Below are 19,899 nucleotides of genomic sequence, written 5' to 3'. Positions count from 1 at the left end.
TTAACGCAGATATGTATTTTACCTTTAAAAGTTTGTATGTTTTCAGAACAAAAGGACCAGACACCAATAAAGATAAGTAGCCCCGATGATCCAGCCTCTCAGAATGCCTCTGTTGCAGTTTCCTCAAAATTCTGCATTCAGAACAACTTCAAAGCTGATAGCTGAGATGGTCCAGCCTCATGCACCACTCCAGCCAGGACTTCACATAAGCCCTACACTTTCCCACCACACAGAGACTAGACAACAAATAATACAGCTAGCTCTCCCAGGACTTGACCGTTATCTCAAATTTCTCAGGGTCTCCTAGAGATGCAGGAAGCAGTCTAGAAAACACAACTCCCCCAGACAACAGGAAGCAGTTTGGAGAACACAACACCCACATTCCCAAGAGGCAGGGTGGGTGGGTTTCGGTCATTCTATGGATTATTAATGTTTATCATCATTTAGGGGGATTGGTTGCAAATTGTTACTGGTCGTGGTAAGGGAAGAAACTAAGCAAGGGAGGTTGCATCCAAGGATCTCTTTCTGAATAGAAAAAAGGGTGATATGGAAAGGATAAGATAAAAGGGTTGATTATTGAATCTACTTTAAACTAAAAAGCATCTATTAATCTCAAATATTTTACATTGGCATGGATTTTTGTATATTGATACAAATTTAAGGTTTTTTGTTATACTGCATATATGTTTCAACTCTTGTTTAAGGTATTGTACTTATGCAGTTCATTTAAAATGTAATGTATAATTAAGAAATACAGGTTAGTAGTTATCTACAATAATCAAATTTGTAGTCATGATAAGTATATTTTCAAGGTTAAACAGAGGTATATTTTCAATAGATAGGTGGTCTTCAAACACTTCAGGGACCTACAGAATATGGCATTTAAGATGTTTAATAACCTAAGGCTTTTTATGACAGTGAGACACATCTGCTCCTGGCAGCACCAATTTACTTCAAAAAAGAATGATGGGCATCGAAGAAGCTCCATATGGAGTTTGCTTTTATCATGACAAAGTTATCCACTGGGCAAGAAACTGCCCTTGCCTTGACTGCTGACCATATGCTATGGTGATATTTTATTTGTACTGAAATGTGATCTTATTTGTATGTTAATAAATAAAGTTGCCTGGGGGTCAGAGCTAATAGCAAGTCATAGCAGAAGCTAGGTGGTGGTGGTGGTGGTGGTGGTGGTGGTGGTGGTGGTGGTGGTGGTGCACACCTTTAATCCCCAGCACTTGGGAGGCAGAGTTAGGTGGATCTCTGTGTGTTCAAGAATACAGCCAGCATGGAGACACACGCCTTTAATCTCAATACCAACCATAGAAGGCCTGGAGGTCTGTACAGACAGGCAGTGATGAGGAGGTCATGTGGTTGGGTTCACAACCAAGGAGAAGGCAGAATATAAAGTCAATAAAAAGGATAGACAGACAGGAAGTAGCTCTCATGCTGAGAGGAAGGACAGTAGCAGCAGTGGAGGGTAAGGTTTTTAGCTCTTAGCTATTGCTCTGACCTCTTGGGCTATTAACTCTGCATTTGGCTCTGTGTTTCTTATTTAATAAATAAGACTGTTCATTTACAGTATGCTGTCCAAACTATACAAGCAGAATACAAAAGAAAGTGACTGCTGAACTTTGCCAAGACAAGGTGGGACAGTCCTTCAAAAATTCCTGTTTCACAGAAAGGTCTGTCACATATTCTAGACCTGAAGGCCAGAGATGGATGCCCCAATGTTTCAAAGGAACCCTGGGTGACTGTTCAGGCAGCCAGATGTCTCTGTCATTTATATACTTTTGGAAGTTGCTTACTATGCACTTCATGTTTACTCAGCTAATATTTTATCCTTTTCAGGTCTCTGTTGGGGTTGATGACTAGATAGTTATAGTTGGAGTTTTCCTTGTTACTAAATTCAGAAAAGAAACTCCCAAAAGAGATGTAAAGTACATAAGGTTGAGAGACATAAAAGCTTAAGTTGTTCATCGAAGAAAATGTTTTTATGTTTAAAAAGATATTTTAGGATGATAGTACAAGTTATGTCAGAAAATGGTTTAGGTATAAAACTTTGGAGTCATCAAGATTGGATAGAAAAATGGAATAATTTCTTGAATTTGCCAAATACAAATAGACTGGATATTGTAAATGTAATTCTTACTTGTTCTTTTTTTTTTTTTTTTTTTTTGGTTTCTCGAGACAGGGTTTCTCTGTGTAGCTTTGTGCCTTTCCTGGAACTCACTCTGTAGCCCAGGCTGTCCTCGAACTCACAGATATCCACCTGCCTCTGCTTCCCTAGTGCTGTGATTAAAGCTATTGTATAAATAGAATTTGTTTATCCATTTGCTTAATAATGAGTTTCTCTGTTTAGTTTTGGTGCCCGTCCTGTATCTTGCTCTGTAGACCAGGCTACCTCGAACTCACAGAGATCCACCTGCCTCTGCCTCCCAAGTGCTGGGATTAAAGGCGTGTGCCACTACCACTGGGCCTGATAATTGTTCTTATTGCATATATTTTTACTATGTTAGAGTTAAGACCCTCCCTTTTTATTTAGACAAAAAGGAAGAAATGTTGTGAGATACTTTTACACTGTGTGAAGATACTTTGATGTGATTAGTGTAATAAAAAAGCTGAATGGCCAATAGGTAGGCAGGAGATATAGGCAGGACTTCTGAGGAGAAAGAGAGAGAGAACTCTGGGAAGAAGAAAGGCAGAGTTGCTAGCCAGAGGTGAAGGAAGAAGGATGTGCAGGAGCCATGAGTAATATGGCAGGAGGCAGATTAATAGAAATGGGTTAATTTGGGGCTGGAGTGTGGGGCATACATGGGCTGCAAAGAGGGTGCTGAGAGAAATTTAGATAATAGAGCTTAAGCTTTAAGCTGTTTACCCAGAGAATGGATACAAATGGTACCAGAGGAAGTTAGTTTAATCTGTTTATGCCGAGAATAGATACAAAGGATGGATAAGAGAAAGTTGGCTTGGGTTGTTTGTATGGAGATTAGAGACAAATGTGAGGAAGTAAGTAAGCTCAAGTTGTTTATGCTAAGATAAGATACCAAAAACAGGAGATAATATCAGGGCATAAACAACTTGTAAATAGGGTGACCTTTAAAATGATTGGTTGGTTTCTTCACCCCCTCCTAGGGTTCTGAGGTTTTTCTGGTATAAAAGAGGCTTATTACTGATCAATAAACTGACTTGACTCCTTGCTGTCTGTGTCTGATTGTCTCCGGGTAATAGGGAGGCTGGGGAACAGGTGAGCGGCGCACCTTTCCTCGGTTCCAGGCCACCTCTTCACAGGTGACCTAAGTTCCCAGTGGGGCACTGGAGAGATGGCTCAGAGGTTAAAAGCACTGGCTGATCTGCCAGAGGTCCTGAGTTCAATTCCCAGCAACCATATGGTGCCTCATAACCATCTATAATTTAATATAGTGGTCTCTTCTGGCATATAGGCAGAATACCATATACATAATAAATAAAATGTTTTAAAAAGATCTTTAAAAAAAAAAGAAATGGGTTAATTTATGTTATAAGAACTAGCTAGGGCCGGGCGGTGGTGGCACATGCCCTTAATCCCAGCACTCGGGAGGCAGAGCCAGGCGGATCTCTGTGAGTTCGAGGCCAGCCTGGGCTACCAAGTGAGTTCCAAGAAAGGCACAAAGCTACACAGAGAAACCCTGTCTCAAAAAACAAAAAACAAAAAAAAAAAAAAAAAAAAAAAGAAAGAAAGAAAGGAAAAGAAAAAAGAACTAGGGCTGGAGAGATGGCTCAGAGGTTAAGAACACTGAACACTGGCTGCTCTTCCAGAGGTCCTGAGTTCAATTCCCAGCAACCACATGATGGCTCACATCTATCTGTAAAGAGATCTGGTGCCCTCTTCTGGCCTGCAGACATACATACAGGCAGAACACTGTATACATAATGAATAAATAAATAAATAAATAAATAAATAAATAAATAAATAAATAAACAAACAAAATAAAGAACTAGTTAGGAACAAGCCTAAGCTATAGACTAAGTTTTCATAATTTATAATAAGTCTCTCTGGGTCACTATTTGCAGCCTGGCAGTCATGATAAGAAAGTAAGACTACAAAATCACCCACCTTACTCTACCAACTCTTCTACCTCCTGGACTCCAAGCCAGGTGGTGGTGGCGCATGCCTTTAATCCCAGCACTCAGGAGGCAGAGCCAGGCGGATCTCTGAGTTCGAGGTCAGCCTGGGCTACCAAGTGAGTTCCAGGAAAGACACAAAGCTACATGGAGAAATCCTGTCTTGAAAAACCAAAAAGAGAAAGAAAGAAAGAAAGAAAGAAAGAAAGAAAGAAAGAAAGAAAGAAAGAAAGAAAGAAAGAAAGAAAGAAAGAAAGAAAGAAAGAAAGAAAGAAAGAAAGAAAGAAAGAAAAGAAAAGAAAGCCCCAAATAATAAGTGGATACCCTTGAACTCGAGAACTCAAGAAGCCTGCTGCTTTCTTACTGTGTGTCTGATCTGCACTTTCCTTTTCCTTCTGAATAAACTTTCCTTGCCTTTGCAATCTATGACTGGTGGTTTGCCTGAGAATGGCCCCCATAGGCTCATATAGTTGACTGCTTGGTCATCAGGGAGTGGCACTACTTGAGAAGGATTAGTTGTGTTCCTGTTAGAGTATGTCCTTAGAGTTGGACTTTGAGGTTTCAAATGCTCAAGCCAGGCCCAATGCCTTCTCTTCCTGCTGCCTGCTAATGTGGATGTAGAACTCTCAGCTACTTCTCCAGTACATTGCCTGTGTGCTGCCATACTCTCCACCATAACAATAATAGACTAAACTTTTGAAATGTATGCTGGCCCCAATTAAATGCTTTCTCTTATAAGAGTTGCCTTGGTCATGGTGGCTTCTTCACAGCAAGAGAACATTGACTAAGACATTGAGTGTGTTTCTTCATTTCTTTGAAGATGACATCAAGAACCTGGAAACAGTGGAAACACTGGACTCCTCCCATTACAACAAAAGGAAAGGTATCTCAGATAAAGTAATGGGCAAACATCCTAAATTTTTAAATTAGGCAAAAAACATGAACAATCTATTCATGGAAGAAATGTAAGTTGCCAATTAACATACAACAATATAATTGAAATAATTATTAAATAAGTGAAGAATCCCAAGACTTAGATGCCATGGCCATTTATACAATGCATGATTTTACCAGGCAATTTATCAATAGATATCAAAACCCTTAAAAAAAATATGCACACTCCTTGAGTACTGATTCTGCTTTTAGGAATTTTTTTATTTTTTATTTTATTTTTAATTTTTTTTTTTTTTGGAGTTGAGGATCAAACCCAGGGCCTTGCACTTGCTAGGCAAGCACTCTACCACTGAGCTAAATCCCCAACCCCTGCTTTTAGGAATTTACACTTGGAAAATAATCCAGAGGAGTAACTGGGTCATAAAAGGAATGTTTAAGCCAAGCAGTGGTGGCACCTGCCTTTAATCCCAGGACTTGGGAGGCAGAGCCAGGTGGATCTCTGTGAGTTCCAGGCCAGCCTGGGCTACCAAGTGAGTTCTAGGAGAGGTGCAAAGCTACACAGAGAAACCCTGTCTCAAAAAACCAAAAAAAAAAAAAAATGTTTAAAATGCTCTCAGTGTATAGAAAAAAAAGATTAAAAAATTATAAAAAGGTAAGCTGGGTGGTGGTGCTTTTAATCTTAGCACTCAGGAGACAGAGGCAGATGGATCTATGAGTTCGAGGCCAGAGTGGTCCACAGAGTGAGTTCCAGGACAGCCAGGGCTACATAGAGAAACCCTGTCTCAAAAAAACAAAAACCAGTAAGGTTAAAATTGTGACATTCTAACACCAGCAGGTGACAGTGAGTCTCATACCTGTGCAGGCTGCCGAGGGCTGCAGTTGGGCACCAGTCTGGACTAGGAAACTGAGCATGCGTGTTATTGGCTCCTCTCTGTGTGTCCCTCACATGTCTCCCTCATTCCTCCAGATTAATCACCTCTCCAGGATCCTAGATTTATACTATCATTTGTTACAGGAATTCCCTGTTTGTTTGTCTTGCAGGCTATATCTCTTAAACTTGAGATCCTCCTGCCTCAGTTTCCAGACTGCTGGGACCACAGGTATGCAGCAGTGCAGTCAACCTCTCCGGGCATTTCTAGTTCCTCTCTCCTAAACTAAACAAAGTTTTGTCTACCCAAGAGTGCGTTCTGCTTGTAGATGAGGTGCTTGCCTATCTCAGGTCTGGCCCTGCATTCCTTAGAATGCCAGATGTACTGGGAAGGTTTCTCTGGGTACTGAAGAGGACAGCGTCTGCTCTGTCTGTGAGGGGCAGAGCCTCACAACTGGGCAGGTACTTTATCAACGGTACTCCTTCTTTCTTTCTGCCTACCCCACCCCCATTTTTGTTTGTCTGTTTTGTTAAAGACAGGCTCTCACTGTGTAGCCATGGCTGACCTGGCTCTTGCTGTGTAGACCAGGTTAGGCTCCATCTCTTCTAGTGCTGGGATTAAAGGTATGCACCTCCAATCCTGGCTTCTCAAGGAGTGGCTTCTCAGCTCTGGAAATAGGTTTTCCTTCTCTGCCTTGTAATCACTAATCAAAGCTTGGATGAAGTCTCCTCATCAAGAATCATGCCCTGCCAGGTGGTGGTGGCGCACGCCTGTAATCCCAGCACTTGGGAGGCAGAGGCAGGTGGATCTCTGTGAGTTCGAGGCCAGCCTGGTCTACAGAGCTAGTCCAGGAAAGGCTCCAAAGCTACAGAGAAACCCTGTCTCAAAAAAAAAAAAAAAAAATGTTGCTGGAGGGCTTCTCTCCAGGCTCCACCAAGCCTCGAAGACCCACAATCCACGTATAAAATAATCACTCAGACGCTTATATTACTTACAAACTGTATGGCCGTGGCAGGCTTCTTGCTAACTATTCTTATATCTTAAATTAACCATTTCTATAAATCTATACCTTGCCACGTGGCTGGTGGCTTACCGGTGTCTTTACATGCTGCTTCTCCTGGCGGTGGTTGCAGTGTCTCTCTTCCTTCTTCCTGTTTCCCCAATTCTCCTCTCTCTTTGTCCCACCTATACTTCCTCTCTGGTCACTGGCCATCAGTGTTTTATTTATATAGAGTAATATCCACAGCAAAAAAAAAAAAAAAAAAAAAAAATCATGCCCTAATGGGTGTTAACAGCTTAGATGCAAGATTGTAAAACATCAGTAGTGAACTTCTGCCTTCCAGGGTTCTCCCATTGTGATGTGAGCCTGTATTTAAGACCTCCTCCCTCCTTCAATAAACGACATTGGGGGGGGCGGAATTTATACTGTATCAAGCTGATAATAGAAAAATAAATAATAAATAAAAATGAAAAAAAAAAAAGAAACGTGATGAAGGAAAAAAAAAATCATGCTCATCAATTCCCTGCTCCCAAAATTCTGGTTCCCTATGCCAGCCTCATACAATTAGCAAGTGGACGGGTGGTTGGTGGCGCACGCCTTTAATCCCAGCACTCAGGAGGCAAAGGCAGGCAGATTTCTGTGAGTTCGAGGCCAGCCTGGGCTACAGAGTGAGTTCCAGGAAAGGCACAAAGCTACACAGAGAAACCCTGTCTCAAAAAACCAAAAAATAAAAACAAAAACAAAAACAAAAAACAATTAGCAAGTGGAAGCATTCTGGCCGGGATCCGGAATCATGCAGTCAGCTCTCATCGTTCCTCCCCCAACAGAGCACAAATGACTCTGGGAGCAAAGGCTCATTCTTTCCTGCCAGCTCAGACCAGGTCCTGAACACAGCAAGCCTCTGGCGCAGTAGCCAGCAGGAAAAAAGGCCTGCAAAGAGACTTTCTCCCTAGTGACTTAATGTCCCAGCCATCCATCAAAGACAGGGAAGAGATAAAATATGAAAGCATCACAAGAGTCACTCAGAGGATCCTCAGAGATTATTAATGAGGAAAATGTCTCAGCTCACTTCCATTAACCTCTGTACCTCTTCTAACTCCCGCTTCTCCTTTTATCTTGTTCTGGATTGTTTTTAGAGATCGCTTTAGAAGGAAGGATGGAGATCTTGGGCTCCCCCTTGAGGCGGAAGTGTGCTAGTCCGTCTCCTTGTACTGGTTCTTGAGTTCTCCCGCCTTACTATCAACCCTCCTAAGCTCTGTTGTTTGGTTTTACTCATTTTCATTTCAGGGAGACTATCTGCAATTCTCATGGCACCTGATTGGCAGTTCCACACTCTTTGTGTCTTAGCTACTCTGATTTTGACAAACGGGAGGGTCCCTGGCCTGAGGCGTAAGTAGCAGTGTGTTCTCCAGTTTTGATTTTGATCTCTCCCACCACCACGCTCCAGAACACACCACTCTACTTGATCTCTCTCCATCTTGCGCTGCTCCCTTCCTCTGGATCTCTGGATCTCCTCATTTGCACACAATTCCCAAAAGAAAATAAAGCAGGCATGGGTGTGGGCTCATCTAACCGAAGCTGAGAAGCTGAAGTTTAGCTTCATTGTCTTTACAATGTTAATTTGATCGGTTGTCTTTACAATGTTAATTTGATCGGTTAGCCCAAGTCCTGGGCCATCAGCACTTCTGACCAACCATGGTGTTTGATAATCTATAGGAATGGCTCACAGATCTCTTGAAGGCAATGTGCTTAACGTTTACCAGTAAAGGATACAAGGAATGTCTGGTTGAAGATACATACAAGATGAGTTCGAGAGGGATCTCAGGAGCAGAAGCTTCTGTCCCCACAAAGTAAGGGAGTACACACACACACCTCTCTCTCAGCACCTTGGTGGGTCACTGACTGGGAAGCTGCCCATCCCTATCATTTAGTGCTATTTATGGAGGTCTTGTAACATGAACATAAATAATTAAATCACTGACCATTAGTGAATGAACTCAATCTCCAGGCCTTTTCCCATCTTTGAAGATAGGTGTGGTCTATAATTCTACATTTCCAAGCAAGTCGTAGACTTCCTAGTTGCCAGTCTTCATCCTGAAGCTATCTTGGAGGCAAAAGTTGCTTCATTAGATCAAAAACTGCTCCTACCATCCTTGTTATTCAGGAAATTTCACGTGTTTTAGTAGCTCAGTGCCAGGAACCTGGACAAAGACCAAATATCTTTCTATGATACCACGAAGTGGCAGTGAATTCAAGGGCATAAATTTCAGGGTATATGCAGTTAATAAGTAGTTTGTAGTGATGAAGCCAACGATGTTGCTGACTGTGTTTCAAAGGTAATGATAAATCATTAGGTTGCACTTATGTTTCATTGTAATTTATTTCCCACTAACTTCTTAAATTGACAAATTAATGACATCAGCATGTCTTCACTTAGTAATTCTAAGCCTGTCCTCTCCACTTTCATCTAGTTCTAACACTATCTTTCTCTGAGTCATTTATTTGATAATTAGATGTTACATGTACACATGGGACTGTGTGGCTGAACTGGGTGTTCTGATGCTGTGCTCCACCGATGCTGTGCTCCACCGATACTGTGCTCCACTGATGCTGTGCTCCACCGATGCTGTATTCCACTGATGCTGTATTCCACTGATGCTGTATTCCACTGATGCTGTACTCCACCGATGCTGTGCTCCACCGATGCTGTGCTCCACCGATGCTGTATTCCACTGATGCTGTGCTCCACCGATGCTGTATTCCACTGATGCTGTATTCCACCGATGCTGTATTCCACTGATGCTGTATTCCAGATACCTTTTCTAAGAAGGAAACGTGGATGATATTTAACTTTGGCCTGTTCATAAGACCTCAGAGTTTAGATCCAAACTTTGCTTCTGTATACCAACACTTTCTCTACCAAAACACATGTTCTTGCCCAACAAACTAGGCATATGTTTTTAATTTTTAAAATATTTATATTGTAGGTGTGTGTGTGTGTGTGTGTGTGTGTGTGTGTGTGTGTGTGTGTGCAGCTGCCTGTGGAGTCCAGGAGAGGGTATCTGGTATGATCTCTTGTAGCTGGAGTTACAGGCAGTTGTGAGGCACTTGGCATGGGTATAACCAAATGTGAGTCTTCTGCAAGAGCAGTTCATGCTCTTAACTGCTGAGCCATCTTTCTAGCCTCAATAAGTTGATAATTTAAGGGATTAAACCAGACCCTGATGATCTACATACTGGTGCTCAAAACTGTTCCTGACAGGATTATAAAAAGTAGAAAGTTCCCTCTTTCTTCCACAGGAAGAGAGCAAGAAGAAGGCTATCTATAATCCAGAAAGAAAGCCCTCTTTATAAACTACACTGAGTAACACCTCAATCTTTGGTTTGGTTTCCCAGGTCTCAGAACAACCAGAAAGCAAAACAGAAAACAGAGACCCTTAAAACACCTGCCATCTTTCAACTCCCACATTTGCTCTTCCATTCTTCTTCCAACGCCCCCGGTGCATCATGGGGGACTCTGCACAGGACAAATGTGTGGCAGTGATGCCAGTAACCCTGGCGACAGTGAATGATTACTGCAAAGTCCATAAAGGCAATTAGAAATGGTATTAAAAGTCTAAAATCATATTCACCAGGATCTCGAAGAATATGGGCATAAAGAATCTGACCACGCATGCACCCGGATCACCAACCTCAAGGTCCCTAGGAACCCTGGCCAGAAGTAGCATTTGGGGCAGCAGAACCATCTCTTCCAGGCTGTTAGCAAGCTAAGAGCAAAGGAAATGATTAGTGACAAACTGAAAGAGTTGAGGAACAATCCCAGGGCCATCTGTGAGCACCAGACAGTCAATACTGGCAGCACCCACCACCGACTGCCCCATTCCAGGGAAGCAAGTGCCAGGAGAATCATGTTCCTCTACCCAGGCACAAAGAGCTCATGACTGCTTTCCTTTTGGTGATCACTGGAAGTTCTCTTGGTAAGAGACCACTCACCAGGACAGCAGTGATCACGGTGAGGAATAAAGAGGAAACACTAAATCATATACACTGCAGGGAAAATGAAAATGAAATCACAAGTCAGGTATGGTGGCACATACCAGCACTTGGGAAGAGACAGGAGCATCAGGAGTTCAAAGTCAGCTTTGAAAGACACGGAAAGTTCAATGATCATCTAAGCTAAATGATATCCTTCTCAACAAACAGGCATGGCAAGGCAGCTGAGTGGGTAGAGACACTTGTGCACAGTCTGATGACCTGAGTTCAATCTTCCAAGCTCAGTCATGGATTTTGCTATAGCTTTAGAATATGGGTTAGGGGCTGGAGCGATGGCTCATTGGTTAAGAGCACTGGCTGTTCTTCCAAAAGACACGGGTTCAATTCTCAGCACCCACATGGCAGCTGACAACTGTCTGCAACTCCAGTTCCAAAAGATCCAACACCCTCACATAGACAAATGTGCAAAACATTTTTTCAAAAAGGAATGTGGGTTAGAACATCTTCCTTTAGCCTGAATAGACAACAGACATTAATTCCTCATAGAGATGTGTGTGTTCAGAACTTTCATAACAAAGGCCCCAGAAACTAAATAGTATATTTTTACCCTCTACTAGTATCATTAGAGAGGACTATGGGGCTTCTTAATGAGTTTCTTAGATTTATGCAATGACTTGTATTTCTTTCTTTCTGTTTTTTGAAAATGTGGATGCTGTCATGTTCACTGGTATATGGCATAAGTGAGGGGCTCCGATAGTAGACTCCTTATAAAGATATTGGCAAAACAACAATCATGGGCCTGTGATGCCTTACATAACCCATCTGGGGACAATTACAGTTGTTTTAGTGGAATTTGACCTGAAATAACAGACCCTGGGCATCAACTTCCACACAACTCTCCTTCTGAGTGCAGTTTTCCTGCTGATATGAGCAGGGGTTTTCTTTCCTTCTAGGCAGTATGTAAACATAACATTGACTGCTACAAGTGTGTCAAAATTCGTACATTCCAAATGCAGGTTTAGACAAGATTATTTTGAATCCCTTTATTTATAGGGATTTCTAAACCTCTGGCAGTATCTGTGAAGAAGCCTCAAACTATAAGTGTTTCTATCTTTGTTCAGCCAACTCGAGGAGCTTGTTATCTTTTAAATCCTCTAAGGAAGTCAACACAAACAAAGGTGGGAGCCAGGCGTTGGTGGCACACGCCTTTAATCCCCACACTCAGGAGACAGAGGCCTGCCTGGTCTACAGAGCGAGTTCCAGAACAGCTGGGGCTACCCAGAGAAACCCTGTCTCACACAACAAATGAAGAAGCAAACAAGAACCAACCAACCAACAACCAAAGGCAGAAAAACATACTTGGGTAGGGAGCAGAGATACAATGCTGATTTCTCCTAGTCAGAATGCACGTGTTGTGTTTGGAGGCACTGTGATGTCAAGAGGAATCAAAATGGAGTTTGAATTGCAGATAGGCTGGTCTGGAATAGGACTGAGGTACAGTGAAGCAACTGAGTTAAAACAGGGGGTATTGGCCAAGTCCCTTTTTGGTCCCCAGGACTACAGAAACGGCACATGGGGTGCTGGCAAGATGTCTCACAGGGTAAAGATGATTACCGCCAAGCTGATGATCTGAGTTCAGTCTCTGAGACCCACATGTGGGGAGAACCAATTCATATAAATTGTCCTCTGACCTCCAAATGCACATACATACACACTAAACAGACAAAATTAAAAAATAAGACAAATAGAGGGGAGGGGGCCGGAGAAGAGGAGGGAGTCAGGATGCAAAATAAGAGAGAAAGATGAATAAATAAACAAATTTAAAAAACAAGCATGGTAGTGAAAGCCTATAATCTCTGGTCACATAATGTGTTCAGGGCCTAACCTGGGACACACAAGACTCAGTCTTTAAATTAGACAGTGGTGGTACTATAGAGGGTCCCCAAAACAGCTTGACCACACAGCTACCATGACAGGCTTAGATGACCAGGCACAGTTTCTGTGACAGGCTTACTGGCAGGCAACAACCAGACAGTAGGAAAAGCCATAAGCTGACCCCACCCAGGGAGGGCCTACATCTAAGGGGAAGTACCTGACACCCCAAACATTCCAACCATTAGATAAGGTTAGATAAGGTGGCCAGATGTCCTTGAGTCTAGTACACACCTATTTTTGTTTTACAGATACCCCTAGACAAATGTCAGCCAATCAGGGTCCTGGACCCTGGAAATCCCTTCACCCCAACCACTGCTGTGATAAACAAAACAAAAGAAAAAAAACAACAACAAAAAACAAAAAACCACCCTACCTGAGCTCAGGGCTCTCTGCTCTCACAACTGTGTCAGACAGACAGAGGGACCAAGCTCAGAGCTTGAAAATAAAGGCTCTTTGCTTTTACATATGGGATTCGGTCTCCGTAGTGGTCTTTTGGGGGTCCCTGAAATCTGGGCACAATAGGTATAGCCATTAATCCCAGCACTTGAAGAGGCAGGAGGCTCTCTGTGAGTTCCAGGCCAACTTGGTCTACACAGAAAGTCCCAGACAGCCAGGACTACATAAAGAGAAAGAGACTCTGTCTGAATGAGAGAGAGAGAGAGAGAGAGAGAGAGAGAGAGAGAGAGAGAGAGAGAGAGAGAGAGAGAGAGAGAGAACGAAGCAATTTAAGAAGCTAGTTTGGTGGTGGTGGTGTGGACTTGGATATAGAAGCCACTAGACAGGACATGTGGTAAAGATGGCAATGAAGTGCTTGCTTGGAGTGTTCTCCGTGTCACCTGGAACTGTTTGTCTTGTTCCTCCATGGGCTCTTACCCCATCATTTTTTTCCAGCCCTTCCAGTGTCTGGGCCCTTAGGGGATTACAAATCTTTTAATCATCAAATGGTAACCTAGCTGCAGTGGGAATATTACCTTGTACAAGACTAACAGTGTAAAATGTACCTTTGAATATTCAGTAGTTTGGTTGCTCTCCTTCCCTCCTAAGGAAATAATTGGGGACAATATAAACATGCATGGGCTGGTATGGAACTATGCATGGCAAGCTCAGAAACTATATAAAACCACTAAGGGTGAGGTGAAGCAATTGGCCATCATCATGATGTGATACTAGGCATGTTTAAAATGATGTAGGAAAACAACATGTTTACTGCATATTGTCATAATAATTGCAGCCCGGCGGTGGTGGCACATGCCTTTAATCCCAGCACTCGGGAGGCAGAGGCAGGCGGATCTCTGTGAGTTCGAGGCCAGCCTGGTCTACAGAGCGAGATCCAGGAAAGGTGCAAAGCTACACAGAGAAACCCTGTCTCGAAGGAAAAAAAATGCTTACAAAAACGATAACATGGTTGGGGATGTACCTCAGTTGATAGAATGCTTGATAGCATGCTGAAGCTTTTTTGGGTTTGAGTCCCAGCGCCATGTAAACCTGGGATAGTGGTGTATGCCTATAATCCCATGTACTCAGGAGGCTGAGGCTGAAGTTCCAGGTAATCCAGGTAATTATAAGTATTATATAACATATTATATAACATCCTGTGTCAAAAATAAAAACTCACACCAAAAAATCCCATGTTATCCAATTATATTTTCCAATTATGTGTGTATCCATGTCTCTGTTTACATATAAAAAGACTAGATGTAAACATCAATTATGGCTATCTCCAAACAGTGGGATTATGGGAACATTTTTTTTCTCTGTGCTTTTCTTCTATTTAACAAATTATCCAAAATATACACCTTACTCTTGTCATTCCAAACAAATTCTATTTTAAGAAGAACCTAAAAACTGCTTAGCTTTCTTTGTGTAAAAATGTCTCAACCAAATTCCCCAAGGGCAGGAACAAGGGAAGGCTATTTTAGGATGCCAACTGCGCAGACTCAAAACATTACTCAGACAACATGTATTTGGAGACAAAGAAAGGAGTAACTTCCTGCCTGCCTGCCTGCCTGCCTGGGGTATACTCCCAGGAGCTGCAGGGAGTGTTCGAAGCCCTTCATAGTGTTATAATGGTTCAAGTTTTTAAAATGTATTGATAATGTGTATGTCTGGTACAAGCTTGTATGCTCCATTTGCATGTAGATGCCTGTGGAGGCCAGGAAAGGGTGTCACATCCCCTACAAATGGAGTTACATGTGGCCACAAGCCTGGTGTGGGTGTTGGGAACTGAACTTGGGCTCTCCAAAAGAGCAGCAAGTGCTCTTAACCAATGAGCCATCTCTCCACCCCTGTTCAAGGGTTTTTAATTCTTCAATATCTGGAAACCCATAAGAAGTCTCTCCAGGCATACCCGGCAGCTATGTGCCAAGAGCATCACTGATGGCCTTGAGTAATAACCTAGAGTTTCTGAGAGAGGGAGCCAAAATAGATCTTCTCAGGAGGCAGAATAGTATAACTGTTAAGAACTCAGAGACTCTGTAACCAAACTTACCTTAGAATCCTAACTTTGAAACTGGTAGTTTGTATGACCTTAGATTCATTACTTAATCTCTGCAAGTCTCAATTTCTTCATCTGTCAACGAGAGTATAATAGCATCTATTTATAATGTGTCAGTGATGACTAAAGCACTATTGCGTGTTAAATACTTAGCACACTTTTGTGCACTGTAAATAGGAACACAGCGAAGCTATTAAGTTACTATAATAAGTAACACAAAAGAGACCAAATAAGAGTCTTATATCAAGAGGGATTGTGGTTGGTTTGAATGAGAATGGCTCCTGTAGGCTCACGTGCTTAAATGCAGGCTCCCTAGTTGGTGGATATGTGGTCATTAAGAAGACCTTTTTATTTATGTGCATTGATGTTTTGCCTGCATGTGTGGATGTTTTGATTCCCTGGAACTAGAGCTACAGACAGTTGTGAGCTTCCATGTGGGTGCTGGGAATTGAACCTGGGTCCTCTGGAAGAACAGCCAATGCTCTTAACTGCTAAGCCATCTATCCAGCCCAGGATATGTAGTCTTACTGAATGTGGTGTGTCATTAGGGGTGGGCTTTGAGTTTCCAAAGACTCGTTCCATTCCCAATGTGCTCTCTCTCCCCCTGGTGGTTTTAGATCAAGATGTGAGCTCTCAGCTGTTCCTTGCTCTGCCATTATTCCTAACTCTCTGAAGTCATAGCCAAATCAAATACTTTTCATGGTGTTTTATCACAGCAACAGAAGAGTAATTAAGACAGTTATACTAGTTCTGACCGAAAAGACGATGAAAGACTTCACAAAAAGGGAAAATGTAAACATTCCAAGATGAAGGATGAAAGATGAAGACATTTCAGGAGGTGGAAATACCAGAGCGTAGAGGTGAGGCCATCCTAGAGCATGTGTTGGACAGTTCTCATGGGACATCACCTATTAGAAGATTGTGAGGAAATAAGAAGAGCAGGGAAAGGGTTTATCTTAGCTCATGGAGGTTAATAGATGTCCCATCTATTTGTTATAATCTTCATCCTCAAACAATTTTTTGAGACAGTCTCTATGCAGCTCTAGGTGTCCTGGAACTTGACATAGGCTGGTCTCAAACGCACAGAGATCTGCCTTTTCCGTCTCCACAGTGCTGGGATTTTAAGGTGTGCACCACTATGCTTGGCCCTCAAACAATTTTTGTAAAGTCACACAGGCCTTTCTTTTCTCAATGAATCTAATCTGAGCATGTACTGAAGTGCCTCCCCTGCCCTCTTCATGGCCCCTTACATTCACTAAAGCAAATTTCAGCCAGTGTTCAGGGAAGAATCGCCTATCCAAATATGACATCATCTCCGGAGACAGGAGAAGAAACGGAAATAATAGAGAAAGGGAAATATAAAGTCTCCTTTGCATCACTGTGTGGACAGTTTAAGCTTGGGAAGCATCCTAGTCACTCTTCCATTGCTCTGATAAAACACTACGATGAAAGCAACTTGAGGAGGAAAGGGTTTATTCGGCTGACAGGTTACAGTCCACCATCAAGAGATGCCAAGGATGGAACTCAAGCAGAGACCATGGAAGAACATTTCTTTCTAACTTGCTCAGATTGATTTGTTAGACACCCTAGAACCACCTGCCCAGCGATGGCACCACCCATAGCAGGCTGGGCCCTTCCACATCAGTCATTAATCAAATAAATGCCCCACTGGTATGTCTATAGGCCAGTCTGATGGAGGCATTTTTTCAACTGAGACTCCCTGTTCCCAGATAAGTATAGGTTTGTGTCAAGATAACAAAAATAAAAACAAACAAACAAACAAACAAACAAACAAAACTGAGGCAGTAAATGCAGAGTTTGGACTCCAGTCTTCATAATTGTATGACTCAATCTCAAAAAAATATGTATGCCTGTGTGTGAATACATACATATATATCTACATGTGGATACACATCTATATATGGATGTATACATGTTAGTTCTTCTATGGAGAACTATAATATACACTTGTGTTGGAATCACACTGAAACAGTCCCTGATGGAAGGGAGGGAGGAAAGAGGCTGATCAGACTCAGGAAATCACAAGAAATGTACAAGGTTCTTCCCCAGGTTGTATAAACAGTAAACAATGACCAGGGAAGAGGAGAGTCTTGGGTGGAGGGGCCTCAAGTTGTTTTATAAAATCTGTGTAATTTAATCTATGTAATTACCGCTTCAACACTACAACTTCCCTGATATTGACTTACTTCAACAAAAACAGTACTATCTGACCCAATAGGACAAGTCCTATATAATAGAACACAATGAACACAGGTAGAAAAAATAGAACTAAGTTTTACAATAAAAACCCAAGTGTGGCTGGGCAGTGGTGGTGCATGCCTTTAATAAACCAAAAAAAAAACCAAAAAAACAAAAACAAACAAACAAACAAACAAAAAAAAAACCAAGAAAAGATAATAGAAAACCCAAGTGTGTACTTCTCAGGGACTGCTGTAAAGTTAATAGCCAATAGCAGGTGGTCTCACCACCTGTTGGATGTTAACTTTGTTAAGGAACAGTGGCTTGTTTGCTTGCTTGCTTTTTTTTTTTTTTTTTTTTTTTTTTGTCTTTTTCCTTTGGTTTTTCAAGACAGGGTTTCTCTGTGTATCCCTGGCTTTCCTAGAACTCATTCTGTAGACCAGGCTGGCCAGAGATCCACCTTCCTCTGCCTTCTGAGTATTGGGATTAAAGGCATGTGCCACTAATTCTTGGCTAGGATTTTGTCTATAAAAAGCAATGTATTTATTTCTTAAAATTAACATTAGGCATGGAGGTGTTTTGACCTTCAGTGAATAAAGGAGAATTGGGCTATTTTTTTAAAAAAAGATTTATTTATTTTTGTATATGAATGTTCTATTTGCATGTGTGCCTGTATGACAGAAGAGGGCATCAGATTCCATTATAGATGGTTGTGAGCCACCATGTGGTTGCTGGGAATTGAACTTATGACCTCTGGAAGATCACCCAGTGCTCTTAACTGCTCTCCCCAGCCTCTGAGAATTAGGCTATTTGAAAATTATTATGAGTGCTTTTAAAGTTACAACAACCTTTTCTCTTACTTGAACTCTAACCCATGCATGCTTACAACCAGAAAGACAGAGAAACAGAAAGAGAGGTAGATATGATGGGGATGTGGCTCAATGGTACAGTGCCTGCCTGGCATTTGTGATGGACCATTGGCTAGATCATCAGCAAGAGAGGAAGTGGATGAAAGGAAAGACGGACATATTGGCAGCTTAGTGGGGAGCCATATGGTTCTCCACTGGGAAACCTGGGAAAGGAACAGGCCCCAGAGTTAAACTGTGTGGATTCAGACCACCTTTGTGACTTGGAACTGTTTGATTTCTTTGCCTCAGCTTCCTTACCTAGAAATAAAATGATATTATAAAAAATTAAAGATTAAATTAGATAAATTATGCAACAAACCTTGAGTGCGTATGACCTCTGGACACAACTTTCTGGGTCCTTTTTGTCCTAGTATCTTAAAATAGGGATTGTGCTGGGTTTGATACATTTGAAAAGCACATCTTGCATCTCAAAGTCACTTTCGACCAAAATGTTTTCCCTGCATCTTTTTCCTCCTGCCGACGAGGGGAAAATAAACATATACAGATAAAATCTTACTCATAACATTAATACTGATAACTGTAAAGCAAGGTGAACTTTTGTTTCAAAATTCAAAGTTTACATTTCAGCAACTGTTCCAGAAATGATGTTTAAGCTCTTTCACATAAATGGTCTCATTTAGCTTACACGAACTTCTTCTGAAAGACTAAGACATTGGAATTACCTCTATTGTTTGAGCCAATCCTTCCTTAAATCAGGGAGCGATCACTGCTGACTGTTTGAACTTATGAAGCAAAATTACAATTCATCTTCTCAACACTGAAATGAAAGATTTTCACCCACGTCTTCTGTCTTCCCTATCTTAGTGACACCAAGGACATCCAGGGCGTCCCCCGAGTTCAAGATGGGTTGGTTAGGTCTTTGTCCAATACACTCTTGCAAAGACTTTGACGTTCTATAAACTACTGGGATCTTTCTTTTTTCTTGTTTTGTTTTGTTTTGTTTTGTTTTGTTTTGTTTTGTTTTGTTTTGTTTTGTTTTTAGAGACAGGGTTTCTCTGTGTAGCTTTGGAGCCTGTCCTGGAACTCACTCTGTAGCCCAGGCTGGCCTCCAACTCACAGAGATCTACCTGCCTCTGCCTCTCATGGGATTAGAGGTGTGCGCCACAACCTCACAACCCCAACCCCCGCCCCCTACCCCACTGCTTGCTAGCTTTCATTAATTTATTATTTATTTGAGACAGGGTATCCTGTAGCCCAGGCAGGTTACATGAACACCTGATCCTCCTATCCTCCCGAGTGCTAGGATTATAGCATAAGCATGTGCTACCATGCTTATGTATGAAACAGGTTTGTTTTTGTTTTAAGTGCTGGGCATGGTGGTGGTGCATACCTTTAATCCCAGCACTTGGCAGGTAGATCTCCATGAGTTCAAAGCCAATCTGGTCTAGATAGTGAGAATTTGTCTCAAAACAATGACGAAGTGGTGTGTGTGTGTAAGTAAAATTACAACTTGTCTATCTTCTCAATGCTAAAACTAAAAGTGTA

The 19,899-nt window shown here is 41.9% G+C and overlaps 1 long non-coding RNA gene across 2 annotated transcripts; it reads right to left on the bottom strand.

Annotated features, from left to right (window-relative positions):
* Positions 1-9,225: 9,225 nt before the first annotated feature.
* LOC143267680 (uncharacterized) lies at positions 9,226-18,867 on the bottom strand. 2 transcript variants are annotated; one of them, XR_013043089.1, is made up of 4 exons: positions 18,713-18,867; positions 15,281-15,361; positions 10,497-10,631; positions 9,226-9,686 (listed from the first exon to the last, which is right to left on the bottom strand). It is a non-coding gene; the product is annotated as an uncharacterized LOC143267680 (long non-coding RNA). The 2 variants fall into 2 exon arrangements; XR_013043087.1 differs by having other exon boundaries at positions 9,578-9,686; positions 10,557-10,631; positions 18,713-18,852.
* Between the last annotated feature and the right edge of the window lie 1,032 nt (positions 18,868-19,899).

The sequence above is a fragment of the Peromyscus maniculatus genome, chromosome 1 (assembly GCF_049852395.1).
Source record: "Peromyscus maniculatus bairdii isolate BWxNUB_F1_BW_parent chromosome 1, HU_Pman_BW_mat_3.1, whole genome shotgun sequence".
Lineage (NCBI taxonomy): Eukaryota > Metazoa > Chordata > Mammalia > Rodentia > Cricetidae > Peromyscus > Peromyscus maniculatus.
Note: the sequence above shows the minus strand (reverse complement) of the source record. Positions and strands in the feature narration are given on the sequence as shown.